Source organism: Diabrotica virgifera, chromosome 5, assembly GCF_917563875.1.
Source record: "Diabrotica virgifera virgifera chromosome 5, PGI_DIABVI_V3a".
NCBI classification, from domain to species: domain Eukaryota; kingdom Metazoa; phylum Arthropoda; class Insecta; order Coleoptera; family Chrysomelidae; genus Diabrotica; species Diabrotica virgifera.
The window spans coordinates 40,517,519-40,533,355 of NC_065447.1; the positions used below are offsets into that span (position 1 = coordinate 40,517,519).

The 15,837-nt window shown below is 33.4% G+C and overlaps 1 protein-coding gene across 1 annotated transcript in view; it reads right to left on the bottom strand.

The window, feature by feature from the left end:
• LOC126885351 (uncharacterized) overlaps nt 1–13,979 on the bottom strand; it is a 151,854-nt gene extending 137,875 nt beyond the window's left edge. Inside the window, exon 1 of the mRNA XM_050651908.1 lies at nt 13,794–13,979. The gene's annotated coding sequence lies outside the window, so the exon portion shown is untranslated. The remainder of the gene's footprint in view (nt 1–13,793) is intronic.
• Nucleotides 13,980–15,837: the final 1,858 nt, after the last annotated feature.

The window sequence follows — 15,837 nt, forward strand, 5'->3', positions numbered from 1 at the left end:
TGATTCTTTCAGGACTATACTTGAATCTCTCCACTGAACTCTATGTTCATTATCCCATGCGTGTTGACATATCTGAGATCTATCAAATTCTCTGTTTTTAATATAAGACTGATGTTCACTTATTCTACCGTTTAATGGTCTTGATGTTTCACCTAAATAAAATTGTTCGCATTCACAAGGTATTCTATAAATGCAATTCTTTGTTCTTTCTTGTTCATTGTTAGGTTTAGTTTTAGATAGAATAAATCTCAATGTGTTTGTTGTTTTGAATGTTGTTGAAATGTTGAATTTATTTCCTGTCGTTTTAAGTTTCTCGGATAGTCCTTTTATATATGGTATTGTTATTTTCCTCGTATAATTTCTTGTGAATGTTGTAGGATCCCGTTCTAAGTTGTTCTGTTCCATTCGATCTAATCTTGTCAATTCCTTATTTATAAACGATAAAGGATAATCATTTTTTAATAAAACAGATGTTAACAATTGTTTTTCTTCTAAAAATGAATTTTCGTTAGAACAAGTAATTTTGGCTCTATTCTAAAAAGGGAATCATTAAATCCTTATATGATAGAGCCAAAATTACTTGTTCTAACGAAAATTCATTTTTTGAAGAAAAACAATTGTTAACATCTGTTTTATTAAATAATGATTATCCTTTATCGTTTATAAATAAGGAATTGACAAGATTAGATCGAATGGAACAGAACAACTTAGAACGGGATCCTACAACATTCACAAGAAATAATACGAGGAAAATAACAATACCATATATAAAAGGACTATCCGAGAAACTTAAAACGATAGGAAATAAATTCAACATTTCAACAACATTCATTGGTCATTGGTCTAAATTTATTAGTTTTCGAGATATTTTCATTTTTCAGACCAAATTATTAATTACGGGTCTAAATCTATCCAAATTTAAGTAAGCCATGACTGAATTGTCGAAAACTGACAATTATTTACGATTACTGATTATCAATCTGTAATCAAAGTTGGCTAAAATTTTTGTTATTAACTTTTAATGCTATCTATTACTAGAACGCATCTACGGAGCTTTACCCCACTAATGAATTACTTTTTCTATTTCAAACTATGTATTTTAAAAATATGACTAATGCAATGATATTTTAAAGTACATACTTTAATAAATCGATATCTACAAATTGATGGTGAGTCATTGGCATTAGACTGCAGATCGAGAGTTCCCTAGTTCGAACACGGCTGTTGCGTATCTTTTTTTAATTTTTTTAATAAATAATTAAAAGTTGATATACTTAAAATTCATATTTTATAAGTTAATTATTATATATTGAAGCGTTTAACATGTCTGCTCATATGGGGACAAGGAAAGAACTAACTATAAAAATACTGGGGGGTCAGAATGGGGCTAGTAGAAGGAACAGACATGCAAACCTTCTTTGCAAGACGGCAGCTCATTTGTTGTGCGGGAGCTAGGTCGTAGATTCGTTAGGGAAGGGGAGGGGTGTTAAGATGACTAAACTACCATAACCAAATACTACAGGGTACTTACTCTGACTAGAGGATCTTTCTACTATTTAAAAAAAAAAGGACGCCGTTCGAAACAAATCCTCTGGTTCATATATGGGTACTTACTAAGACTTTTTTCTCACTTACGGGGTACCAAATGGGGGGACATTCATCATTGATTCCTCTTTGGGGTTAGACTGGGCAACATCTTTTCTTTTACTGGCTTCTATGCCATATTCTTTCTTCTGTACTAAAACTTATACAGTTGCATTAGACATTTGGTTAATAATTTTCTCCAAAGGGTTATATAAGAGAAATAAAATAGGTACACTTTCACAAACATTTATTTAAAACCTCAAACTTATTGACTTTACTACAGGACAAAATGTCCACAAAGCTTTTACATTAATTCCGTACAAAATATCTTTAATTTTACATTATTTTTCTTGAATACAACAAAATTTAACTTTGTTTAGCAGTGTATTTCAACGATTTCAAAACAAACACAAGATTTGACGTAGCTGTCAAATGTCAAAGTCACTGTCATTTTATTTTTATTACATGATATGCAAATTTATATTCAAACAAAACAATTTTAAACAACTATCATAGCAAAACAGGACTTTTAAATATTATATTACGGGATCTTTAGATATCAAACTAACAACAAACGTTATTACAAGAAACTTTTCCATTTTGAAAGCGACTATTATACTTTTAAACTCTTTACCAATAAACTTTAGTATATTATCCTCTTGAAATTTAACAAAATTAGCAAATGTATCATACCTTTATTTACTGTCACACGGGGTACACAAACAAAAACAAAACGGGGTCATCGACCTGGGGCAAGGGAGGACATGGCTTCAATCTTCAATTTCGGGACAATGGGGACTTGGAGACTTCATTTCTGGGAACTGGAAACAAAACATCACGGAACAGGAACGACATTTCTTCGATGAAATCAGGGCTTGACCATCATACTTAAGACAGGAAACAATGGGCAACAATGCCGGTTTGTAGAACTGCGTATTTGACTCTCAAGAGGCTTCGATTTTCCATTAAATCCATCACTATGTGGAAAAAAATCCTCTCAGAGCACTCACCACACATTCAGATCTTCACAGCGACCATTCTACATTTTACCGGCGGGGAACAGAGGGACTACGCCCTACTTCAAGCGAGTACCAGCCGAGGAGAAGACGCTATCACCTCGGGACATAAAGCTGGACTAATTTGCGCTTCGCTCTGAAGCTACTGATAGGGAAAAATACGACGGAAGTACCGAGCGATTTTGATCCTTAGGGATGCTTAGTTGACAAGAACTCAACTTTCAGTTCAACATTTCTTCTAGAAAGTTCTTCTACGCATCAGAACTGTACTTTTGTCAGCACTTCTTACAAATTGTAACACATTTGAAATGTTGTGCAATACTTCATGGCTGTATACAGGGACGGCTTGGGATCTTATAATGATATTGAACTTCACAAAATAAATTAAAAAAATAGACATTCTTTTTGGGAATTGGGATATTAAATTAATGTTGGAGTTTTTTCAAACGCTACAAAGCCTCCGCGCAAAAGAGAAACCTGGATAAGATTATCCAGTTTTCGATAACAAACAGAAAAAAATCCAACATGGACATCTTAGGTGTGACAGGACAACAATATCAAAATATTTAGATAATGGCTAGTGGGGATTAAACAAAACAAAAAGGTCGTTAGGGATTGGGCTAGCGTGCCATCAATCGCCAGACTCTTTAAAGTCGAGTAGACTTAAATGTTTTATGACTCTACTAAGAACTGTAGGTGACAAGAGTTTCTGTGCCTTGGGAAAGAAACTAAACTTGTGCCCTGTGTGGACCTCGCTGACATCCACAGCAGTAACACAAGTGACATACCAGGGCAGACACAGCCTTATCACCTCGTTGCCTAACCGCGAGCGGTTCTCAAAAACTAAAAAAATATGACAGATATACATCTGCCCAAACTCAGCTAACACCTAGCGAGTTTCACGGGACATTTTGGCAACGGTTCTGCAAAATGAGGATTTAGACAATCCAGTCTAAACACCTCAGTGAGACAAAATCTCACCAACAACTTACCTCAACAACTCATTCAAACAAGACAGGGCTAGACAAAGGGGTATATGACAACAACAAGGACTAAAATCAAAACAATATTAACAAGGGGGGAGAGGGGATACGTGTGACAACAATAAAAGACCAAAAAGACTAGTATACTGGGTTCAAACGGGATATCAAACTTTTTAAACAAGACTAAGGGAAATGAACGCAACACATGATATAGAGAACACTACATCATTACTTTTTCAGTCAACAGTCCAATCTAGGACATAAGAACCTTTCATGAACGTTCACTAGACAACTCTCTCATTTACAAATCACAAACTGGGGGAAGACTTCATTTCCAAAACAGGGCTACACTTCACTTTTCGAAACAGGGGATAGACTTCATTTTTCAAGACAGGGGGGTTGGGCTTTACTTTTCAAAACTGGGGATAGACTTACTTTTCAAAACTGGGGGCATTTCATTTCTCAAGACTGGGGGTGGACTTTATTTTTCAAAACGGGGGGGCTACTTTTTCAAAACAGGGGATGAAAGCAACACGCAAGGGGAAGACCAAAGGGACCTGTAGAAAGTATGACAGTTCTGACAAACAACCGCCTCCATTCATCGATCGAAAGCAAGCCTCACCTGTACTCAACGCGGCCAGATCCTAACCTCACCAGCCTTGTCACAGCTTCTGCTCTTGGCCTACTTTCAATCAACAAACAGAAGAGAGGTCAACTATCTATTCGCCAAAAAAAATCAAACTCCAGCACGGACACGGGCTAACAAACAACACGGGCTAATAGACAACACGGGCTAATAGACAACACGGGCTAATAGACAACACGGGCTAATAGACAACACGGGCTAATAGACAACACGGGACAACAGACAACGGGCTCTAAAATTTCCAGACAAAACAGGGATAGACAAACAAACAGGCAACGACATACTCAATGACTTCTAGATATACTCAGGGGCTTACAAACACAAACAATATTGAAATTTGGTTCCTATATGAGCTCACACGGGATAAGACATTTCTTGCTCCGACTACTAATGAAAGTGTTCACAGATAGCTGAACAACACTTCCTTCATCACGAGTATTACACTTGTGACATGTCAGATACAAAAAGACATACTTCATTCACGGGGGGACTTCTTCTACTTCACTTCACGGGCTGTTTTCAACTAACCTCTGGCATCCTTTTGACACCTACAAAGATAGATTAATCAAAAAAACAAGGGGCAACACAGACAAGAGGGGGGTTTCTTGAATAAGTGGGGGGCCTCTCCACGGTTTCCGTCTTCACTTCTTCATGAATAAGTGGGGGGCCTCTCCACGGTTTCCCTCTTCACTTCTTCATGGGGCCACTTCTCAAGGGGTGACTTCCTGAACAAGTGGGGGGCCTCTCCACGGTTTCCCTCTTCACTTCTTCACGGGGCCACTTCTCAAGGGGATGACTTCTCAATGGGATGACAAAACTTTCACAGACAATACGGGACTAAGCTCATACACGGACCATACCAACAACATTACACATCTACTCAAATGACCAAATCAATAAATCACAAAAAACGGTTATTCTGTAAAAAACTGTTGATCTATAGGAATACATGCTAAAAAATACAACATACTGTTATACTTCATAAGTGGATTCAATATTCAAAATATTTAACGTTACTTTTTACCAAAATTTTCAAAAAAATTTTACGTTACTTTTTTATTCAACTGTTTGTCTATATATTTCATCAATATTTTCAAAAAAATTCAAATCAATGCTTTCATCATGGGTACAATATCAATACAATACAGTTAGTACGCTACAATAACATACAATTCTGTTCTACGATACTTACAATACAATACAATACCAGTATACATATGGGGTTACAAGTTAAATACACTATGATGTATGAAATGGTACATGCCCATACAATCAATAGCATGACCAAATCAACATCACAACAAAATGTGTACATACTTACACCTCTTTGGAAAAATTATTAACTTCTGCAACAAAAACTACAAAAATGGGCTCTTTCATGGGGACTAACAGACTGAAACAGTTTCGGGGGCACTAAAAGACATGAAACAGTTTCTGGGGGCAAGACAAGAGGAATCTGGGCTAAACTACATGGGAAGACTGGGGCGATATTTACTCGGGTCAAACTTCAGGGTGTATGTTACAAATGTAACACTAAGTGGGGGGTGGCTAAAGACATTGGGGACTAGTAGATAGGCTAACTACTAGTTGAACATGTCTACAAGCTAGAATTGTAACAGTGGGCGTACACAAAATATGACAGAAGTCAAGCTTCCATGTTGTCGGAAACACTTGCACCACAAACTGAGATCGGCTGCCCAAGACGGGCACTGCCTAACAGTTGTAGTACAAATGAGACCGAAAGGAGGCTAAAAATGAGTCGGCCTCACACGTTGGGTGCCAGTTGAAGCGTTCAACTGGACAAGACAACTACTGGATACTGAAGGAGACAGAAAAATGAATCGGCCTCACACGTTGGGCGACATTTGAAGCGTTTAACATGTCTGCTCATATGGGGACAAGGAAAGAACTAACTATAAAAATACTGGGGGGTCAGAATGGGCCTAGTAGAAGGAACAGACATGCAAACCTTCTTTGCAAGACGGCAGCTCATTTGTTGTGCGGGAGCTAGGTCGTAGATTCGTTAGGGAAGGGGAGGGGTGTTAAGATGACTAAACTACCATAACCAAATACTACAGGGTACTTACTCTGACTAGAGGATCTTTCGACTATTTAAAAAAAAAGGACGCCGTTCGAAACAAATCCTCTGGTTCATATATGGGTACTTACTAAGACTTTTTTCTCACTTACGCGGTACCAAATGGGGGGACATTCATCATTGATTCCTCTTTGGGGTTAGACTGGGCAACATCTTTTCTTTTACTGGCTTCTATGCCATATTCTTTCTTCTGTACTAAAACTTATACAGTTGCATTAGACATTTGGTTAATAATTTTCTCCAAAGGGTTATATAAGAGAAATAAAATAGGTACACTTTCACAAACATTTATTTAAAACCTCAAACTTATTGACTTTACTACAGGACAAAATGTCCACAAAGCTTTTACATTAATTCCGTACAAAATATCTTCAATTTTACATTATTTTTCTTGAATACAACAAAATTTAACTTTGTTTAGCAGTGTATTTCAACGATTTCAAAACAAACACAAGATTTGACGTAGCTGTCAAATGTCAAAGTCACTGTCATTTTATTTTTATTACATGATATGCAAATTTATATTCAAACAAAACAATTTTAAACAACTATCATAGCAAAACAGGACTTTTAAATATTATATTACGGGATCTTTAGATATCAAACTAACAACAAACGTTATTACAAGAAACTTTTCCATTTTGAAAGCGACTATTATACTTTTAAACTCTTTACCAATAAACTTTAGTATATTATCCTCTTGAAATTTAACAAAATTAGCAAATGTATCATACCTTTATTTACTGTCACACGGGGTACACAAACAAAAACAAAACGGGGTCATCGACCTGGGGCAAGGGAGGACATGGCTTCAATCTTCAATTTCGGGACAATGGGGACTTGGAGACTTCATTTCTGGGAACTGGAAACAAAACATCACGGAACAGGAACGACATTTCTTCGATGAAATCAGGGCTTGACCATCATACTTAAGACAGGAAACAATGGGCAACAATGCCGGTTTGTAGAACTGCGTATTTGACTCTCAAGAGGCTTCGATTTTCCATTAAATCCATCACTATGTGGAAAAAAATCCTCTCAGAGCACTCACCACACATTCAGATCTTCACAGCGACCATTCTACATTTTACCGGCGGGGAACAAAGGGACTACGCCCTACTTCAAGCGAGTACCAGCCGAGGAGAAGACGCTATCACCTCGGGACATAAAGCTGGACTAATTTGCGCTTCGCTCTGAAGCTCCTGATAGGGAAAAATACGACGGAAGTACCGAGCGATTTTGATCCTTAGGGATGCTTAGTTGACAAGAACTCAACTTTCAGTTCAACATTTCTTCTAGAAAGTTCTTCTACGCATCAGAACTGTACTTTTGTCAGCACTTCTTACAAATTGTAACACATTTGAAATGTTGTGCAATACTTCATGGCTGTATACAGGGACGGCTTGGGATCTTATAATGATATTGAACTTCACAAAATAAATTAAAAAAATAGACATTCTTTTTGGGAATTGGGATATTAAATTAATGTTGGAGTTTTTTCAAACGCTACAATATTATAAATATTATATATACCATTTTAATTAACCGTGGTATTATAAAAAGTACTTTTTTTATACTAGTGTAATTTTTGAAATTATAATTTTAACAGTAAATAAACCTACTAAAAATTCATATTTTATTCTTTCGAAACATGTTGTGTCCTGTATATAACAAAACCGTGTTATTATAAAATAGTTATTTATGAAACAGTTCGTGAAGTATGCTTCACGAATTTACGCGATTTGTAGCACTCGCTCTTGCTCTAAAAATCGCGTGCGTTCGCAAAGAGTACTTCATGTACAGTTTCATACAATATTTTATCTACGATAAACAAATAAAAAAAGCTGCAACTCTTCGTCACTGGAATTCATTTCTATTTAACAATTTTTAGAACTTTGACATTTAAAAATTTTAACTACTTTCCAACCACAAAACTGTCAAAACTTTTGTTGTAATTCATTGTTCATATTGCCATCACCATAACAACGCGAAAGTTAAGGATTGTCACCATGACAACTCAAAGTTAAAAACAGTGCGAAAAAGTAAATCCCATTTAAAATACATTGTTACTTTACGCACACTTTAAATCCTTCACACACTGCTATCTATAATGACAGTTTTCACAAACTAAAAACTTATACATAATATGACATAGAGTAGATAATAGTTATTTATGAAACAGTTCGTGAAGTATGCAAATGCACGCGATGTTTAGAACACGAGCGACAGCGGAGCGAGTGCTATATATCGCGTAAGTTCGCAAAAAGTACTTCACGCACAGTTTCATACAATATTTTATCTAAGATAAACATATAAAAAAACTGTTACTCTTCGTCACTGGAATTAATTTCTATTCAACAATTTTTATAACTTTGACATTTAAAAATTATAACATTTTTCAAACCACAAATCTGTCAAAATTTTCTTGTTGTAATTTATTGCTTATATGTCAACGCGAAAGTTACGGATATTTGATTATATGAACGTGTGCCAAAATACAGTGCGAAAAAGTAAACCCCATTAAAAATACATTGTGACTTCACGCGCACATTAAATCCTTCAGGCACTGCTATCTATAATGACAGTTTTCACAAACTAAAAACTGATACGTATATCCGTCCGTTATAGCGTTATAGTAATGGATTGCGATAAAAGTTAATAACAAAAATTGTAGCTAACTTTGAACTTCATAATACAAAATTAGTTAGAATGTTACAGGGTGTTCGATAACATAGTGGCAGATCAAAGTTGTGTTTTTTTAAATGGAACACCCTGTATTTTATTTTATATTTGAAATCTTCTTAACTTCTCTATTACAAAAATATGATGGTTTATACTCCGGTCAACTTAAGCATCCGAGGCTACAAAAATTACCATCAAGCTGAAAATTGGCAGGATTGTTCCAAATACCATCATAAATGAAATCTAAAAAGTCCTCATAAATCCGACCGCTGCTAAAAATTTTACGCGGGGTCAAAGGTCACAAATATGGTTTTTAACGATTTTCAGCGAAACGATAAGTTTTATCGTAAAATTAGCTCTAACAAAAAATGTAGACTAGATAATTATCTATAAAAAGTCTTCCTACTTTTTTTCCTGAGAGCCACCGTTTTTGAGATATAACGATTCAAAAAGTGGTAATGGTCATAATATGCGCACACGTTTCCACACCAACTTTGAGGTAGTGTACTTAGCGCGTTTTTTTAACGTGTTTTCCCCAGTAGACCTATTCTACGGATCTGTTATGATTCTGTTTAATTTAAAGCTATTTAATAATTGATATTGGCAAGGGTTAAAAATGATAAAAGATATATAAAGCGGTATAAATTAAAAAAAAAAGGGAAATTTATCAAACTGGTTCATAATTTTCTAATACTTCTGCTTCCCTTGTTTTTCTTCTCATTTTTCTTCTTCCTCTTCTTCATCTTCTAGTTTTTCTTTTTCTTCTTCGTGTTCTTCTTCTTCTTCTTCTTCTTCTTGTTCTTCTTCTTCTTTTTCTTCTTCTTCTTCTTCTTCTTGTTCATCCTGGGTGCAAGTAAATTGTCCCAATAATGACACATCGCATGGCTCCTCGATAGAATCAAATGAATCCTCAATTGTTGGTGATTCACCATTGGAGCACGACAGGTTTTGACAATTAGTGCATGCTACCGAACAAAAAAGTCAAACTTTTTTGCAACCACATTTAGCGCTACATCCCTTTTTACAGTTGCAAAAAATTGTGTTCGGGAGTTTTTCCGGCGTAGGGGGGAGTAAAGTTTGAATTGGTTCTAATGAACTGCGACTAATATCCATCCCCAGTCTTTTGGATGTAGCTGATAACCAAGCCACACTTGAACTTGGTAATATACCCGAAAAATATGTTGATGAGCAGCCGCTGAGGTTGGAGGAAGACAAGATAACTGCACTTGTTTTTTGTTTCGAGTACTTTTAGAAAAAACATGCATAACGAAACTTATCTAAGCACGTAGTTTTCTTAGGCGCTCCATACATAGAGAGAAGAAATCTAATTCCGTTGGAAATAACTTCTTGTGGAGTTGAATTAGTTTTTTTTTAAACTTCAGCACATTCAAGTAAATCTTGCTTTTCAAATATTTCAAAAACAGTCGTTTTACCCCTCCTGAAAAATACAGATGTCGTATCACAGCCAGTTATTGCGTATAAAAATATTATATGATTTTGACATTTTGCAAAAGTAGATAAACTTTTCGATGAATATAATATTTACGATTGGTGTTGAGCTTTTTCAGGTTTAAAAAAAAAGATAGTTTTTTTGATTGGAGTTCTACCAGTGAGTAATACTAGCAAGTCTACATCTTCATCTACAACAATAGTTGTATTTGTTAAATTTAATTGCTCTATGGCTGTTTCAATTATCATTACGTCAGCATCATTATTAGCCTGTTTTTCCGATATATTTTCAGCAATAAACTTATCTTTCAGCATTGAAATAAACCGAGATTTGTTGTAAGTATTTGCAAAAAATTTATGTTGAGTGGTATATACTGTCATAGATTAATCAAATAAAATATTAGAAGATGAAGATGTTGCTGAAGTTCTACGCGACGTTGTTCTGCAGCTTTAATATTTCTCGTAAAATCATCAAATACGACAGTAACTCTGCGACCAAAATAACGCCGTACCCATCAATTTACTATTTTTGTTAGGATTAAGCCGTAAAATTCAAATAATTCTTATTATTTTCGCGTTACATTAACTTTGTAAAGATTTTTTTGTCGGCACTGTAATATAATACAGCTTATACATTGCATCCCTCGGTAGACCGCAAGCTGTATAGTAGAAACATTATCATATTTATAATCTTATATTATTATGTGTAATATAAGTTAAGTTGACCGATAGAATATTATGTTTACTTGTATTACAGCTTTAGTGATGTATACCTGGTGTACTAATACATACATTATGACGATTAGAAGTCTTTCAACTCTTTGAATCGTTTTATCTCAAAAACAGTGGCTTTTAGGAAAAAAACTATTAAAATATTTTTTATAGATAATTATCTAACTTACATTTTTTGTTAGAACTAATTTTACGATAAAACTTACCGTTTCGCTGAAAATCGCTAAAAACCATATTTGGTGACCTTTGACACCGCGTAAATTTTTTAGCACGGGTAGGATTTATGAGGACTTTTTAGATTTAATTTATGATGGTATTTTAAACAATCCTGCCAATTTTCAGCATGATGGTAATTATTGTAGTCTCACTCCTATTTTTGAGTCTAACTAGACCGGTCTATTAGTATGTTTTGCAGGGTATTTAAAAAGTTATAACCAATTTTATATGAAAATCGTAACAAGTTTAACTCCCTGTATAAATAAAAATAAGCACAACGGCAATGGTTTATTGATACCATATTTTTTGTTTATTGTCAAAATTTTCATGAATGATTGATATTGCTAATTTTCTTTATATTGATACAGGGTGAGTCAAAAGGCATGTACATTATTTTCTCAGTAATTTTAAATAAAACACTGTGTATTTTATATCACTATCGAAAAGTACTATTAGCGTACTTTAATTTTTGCATAACATTGCCTTTGTCTAAATTTATTAGTTTTAGAGATATCTTCATTTTTCATACAATATTTTATCTAAGATAAACATATAAAAAAACTGTAACTCTTCGTCACTGCAATTAATTTCTATTCCACAATTTTTATAACTTTGACATTTAAAAATTCTAACATCTTTCAAACCACAAATCTGTCAAAATTTTTTTGTTGTAATTTATTGCTTATAAATATAAATTTAAATATAAATTAATATATAAATATAAATAATATATAAATAATATATAATATATATATAATAATATATAAATATGAAAAATAAATATGAAAAATACGTGTTTCAATCATTTTCAAAAATCTATCCAATGACACCAAACACCAACTCCCACTACACCCCCTGGAGATGGGGTGGGGTAACTTTAAAATCTTAAACGGAAACCCGTAGTTTTTCTTGCAGATTTGGATTCGTTACGTAAAAGTAAGCAACTTTTATCCAAGACATTTTTTCGAACTGTGGATAGATGGCACTATAATTGGGAAAAACGATTTATCCTGATACCATAGGTAAATTATAGAAACGGTCTAATATCTCGAGAAATACACTTTCAAATAAGAAACCAAAAAACAGGTTTTTAATATTTTTTGAAAACCTATCGATAAACAATAAACATGACCCTCCAACCCACCCCCTGGAGGTGGGGTGGGGGGTAACTTTAAAATCTTAAATAGCAACCCACACTTTTTAGTGCAGATTCGAATTAGTCGTGAAAAATAAAGCAACATTTATTCGAAACATTTTTTAAAAATGCTGATAGATGGCGCTAATAAATCGTATTTTTCCAATTAAAGCGCCATCTATCAACAATCCTAAAAAATGTTTCGAATAAATGTTGCTTAGTTTTTCATGACAAATCCGAATCTGTTATAAAAAGTGGGGGTTGCTATTTAATATTTTAAAGTTACCCCCCACCCCACTTCAAGGGTGTGGGTTGGAGGGTCAGGTTTAGTGTTATTCGATAGGGTTTCGAAAAGTATTAAAAAAATTTTGTTTGATTTCTTATTTGGAAGTGTATTTCTCGAGATATTAGACCGTTTCTATAATTTACCCATGGTATCAGGATAAATCGGTTTTCCCAATTATAGCGCCATCTATCCACAGTTCGAAAAAATGTCTTGAATTAAAGTTGCTTACTTTTACGTAACGAATCCAAATCTGCAAGAAAATCTAGGGGTTTCCATTTGAGATTTTAAAGTTACCCCCCACCCCACCTCCAGGGGGTGTAGTGGAGGTTGGTGTTTGGTGTCATTGGATAGATTTTTGAAAATGATTGAACAAGTATTTTTCAGTTTTTCGATCCAATGTTTAGTTCGCGAAATATTCGACCCTTCCACTACTTTTGGGACACCTTATATGAAATTTTATATTTTATACGAGGTATATAAAAAATATAAATTTCGATCAAGAGTAAACTACCTTTATAGTTCATAACATTGAAATTAGAATGATATAATGGCACATTAAAACAGAATTATTAATTCTAAACTACTTTTCATAACAGAAATTTTTCATATTATGAATTAAAATACGTAAATATACAAAGTTTTCGTTATAACAATGCTCGCATTTTCAGCTTGTTTTAAATATATTTTTAAATAATGTTCAACTATTATTATAACATGTTTTGCATTAAAAATTTGTCAAAACATATAGTCCTGAGAAAAATCTTTGAGAGCCGATTTCTCGGTTTTAAGTTGGCTGCACCTACCGCGTTTTATTTGAGAACGGCAGTATAGATACTAGTAAATTACTATGAGAGAAGGATAAAATGTAAATAGTGTGAATTTAAATATACCAATGTTTTGTATATTTTACTAAAAACCGGCAAGGACAAAATACGCATACTTAGAACAGAATATTATGTGGTTTACCTGCAATTTTGTAGCCACAAAACACTATAACAAATAGGAAATATAACCTATTTTGTTATTAATAACAACGAAGCACACAACGTAATTTTTGTAAAATATATGACTACATACTAAAATTAGATAGCGATTAATAGGAACTCGCCAAAGAGGCGACAAAACTAGCGAATCGATATGTGAGTAATGTGCAACTGCATCTCTATTATTTCGTTGACGTGGAGTTAAGGAAAAATCTGTTACTCCAGTGAACAAGTGGTTAATTTAATTTTGCATAGTTTTCAGGAGGCGAATTACCAGGTTTGGCAACATGTCATAAATGGGTTTTATATGATATAATGCTAAAACTTTACAAAAAATAATTAAGATAGAATACAAACGTATTATTGGTCTCATTCATTATGTAACTATGTACCTACTAAGTGATTAGGATAATAGTCCAAGCTGTGGGTGAAAAATAGGTCGATTTCAGAATATAATTCAGGAATTTTTAAAACCTATCAGGTGTAAAGGACGATGCCGGGAATAACTTATAATAAAATGTAACCAAAAATTTTGTGCGGTTTTTTATTTATGACGATTTTCATTTGTTAAATTTGCAATTTTTAAAGATTTTTAATTTTGCAACTTACGATATTCATTTTAGAGAAAAACTTTTAAATAGAAAATTATAGTAAATTAAAAAACCTACAATTTAAGCTATGGCAAGTTTAATTTCGTTAATACGTTATTGCAAAACAGCCTGCGAAATGTCCAAAATGGCCGTTTTTTGCAATTGCCTTATTTATTGTAAAAATAACTTTTATGTATTTTTTAAGGCTTTAAAATGAAGATCTTTTAATACTAAACATAAAAAAAATAATGTTGTGCCCGATTGGTGAATTTGTTGCTTAGATACTATAATTTGTTTATCCCAAGAGGTCAAATGTCCAAGGCTATAACGTTTTGAAAAAAAAAAATCGTACAGTGTTAATCCAAGATTCACTCTCCTTCTAAAGACTTATATTTTCATATTCTGATGTAAATAAATGCGTATAACATTTTTTAACCTCTTATTTAGGGTTTGAAAATAAGGGGGCAAATTTCGTTATAAACATCTAGAACTGAAGCCGCCCCTGTACATCATATGAGTTTCTAACTTGCAGGATATTGTTTCTGAAGACAAAATAAAGATTAAAAACCAAAAAAAATTCTACGACGAACTCAAGTCAAGATAATTGTTTTTGTTTTCTTAAATCGTAGTGACTTTATTTATAAAAATTAAGAAATTATTTCACAGTCATTCACTAAAGAAAGAGTTATATTATCTTAAAATAAAAATTATTTTAACCGAAAATTACATTTAATTATTAAAAATGATTTTTAAAGTGTAGTGGAGATTTATTTTTCGTTACGAATGTGATTTATTGTGTCGGTTGCCCTTAGCAACGGCTAGCAACTTATAATACATTGAATCACGGTTTTTGCTTTAAATTTTAAAGCACCGCTTGGATTGATATGAAATTTGGCAGACACATAGATAACATGTTAAAGAAAAATGATATTGGGCCTCTGTGTGCTTTTGTCCTGGGGGTGAGTTTCACCCCTTATAAGGGGTGAAAAAAAATATATGTTCAAAATAAGTTCGGAAATGGATAAAAGGTCTAATTCTAAGCACCTTTTGTTCTATAGCATTTTTTCACCCCTTTCGAGTTATTTTCGAGTAAATACCTTTATTTTTCAACAACAAAAAAAACACGTTTTTAGGCGGTTTTTGACAAATAACTCAAATAGTAAGTATTTTATTGAAAAGAAGAGTTTTAACAAAAATATAGCAAATAAAAAATTGAAAAAAATGTTGTATGCATGAAATCTCTAGACCAGTAGAAACAAAGTTCTAGCTAATGAAAAATAGGTTCATATCTGTCAAATTTCAAAGTGAATTATTTCAACGTGAAGCAACCAAAAAATCATGCACTTTTTGGAGAAATATCATTACAACTTTTTTACAAAATATGTATTACAAGTGTTTAAAAAAATATGTATATCTGTTTTTTTTTAAAGTAAGCAA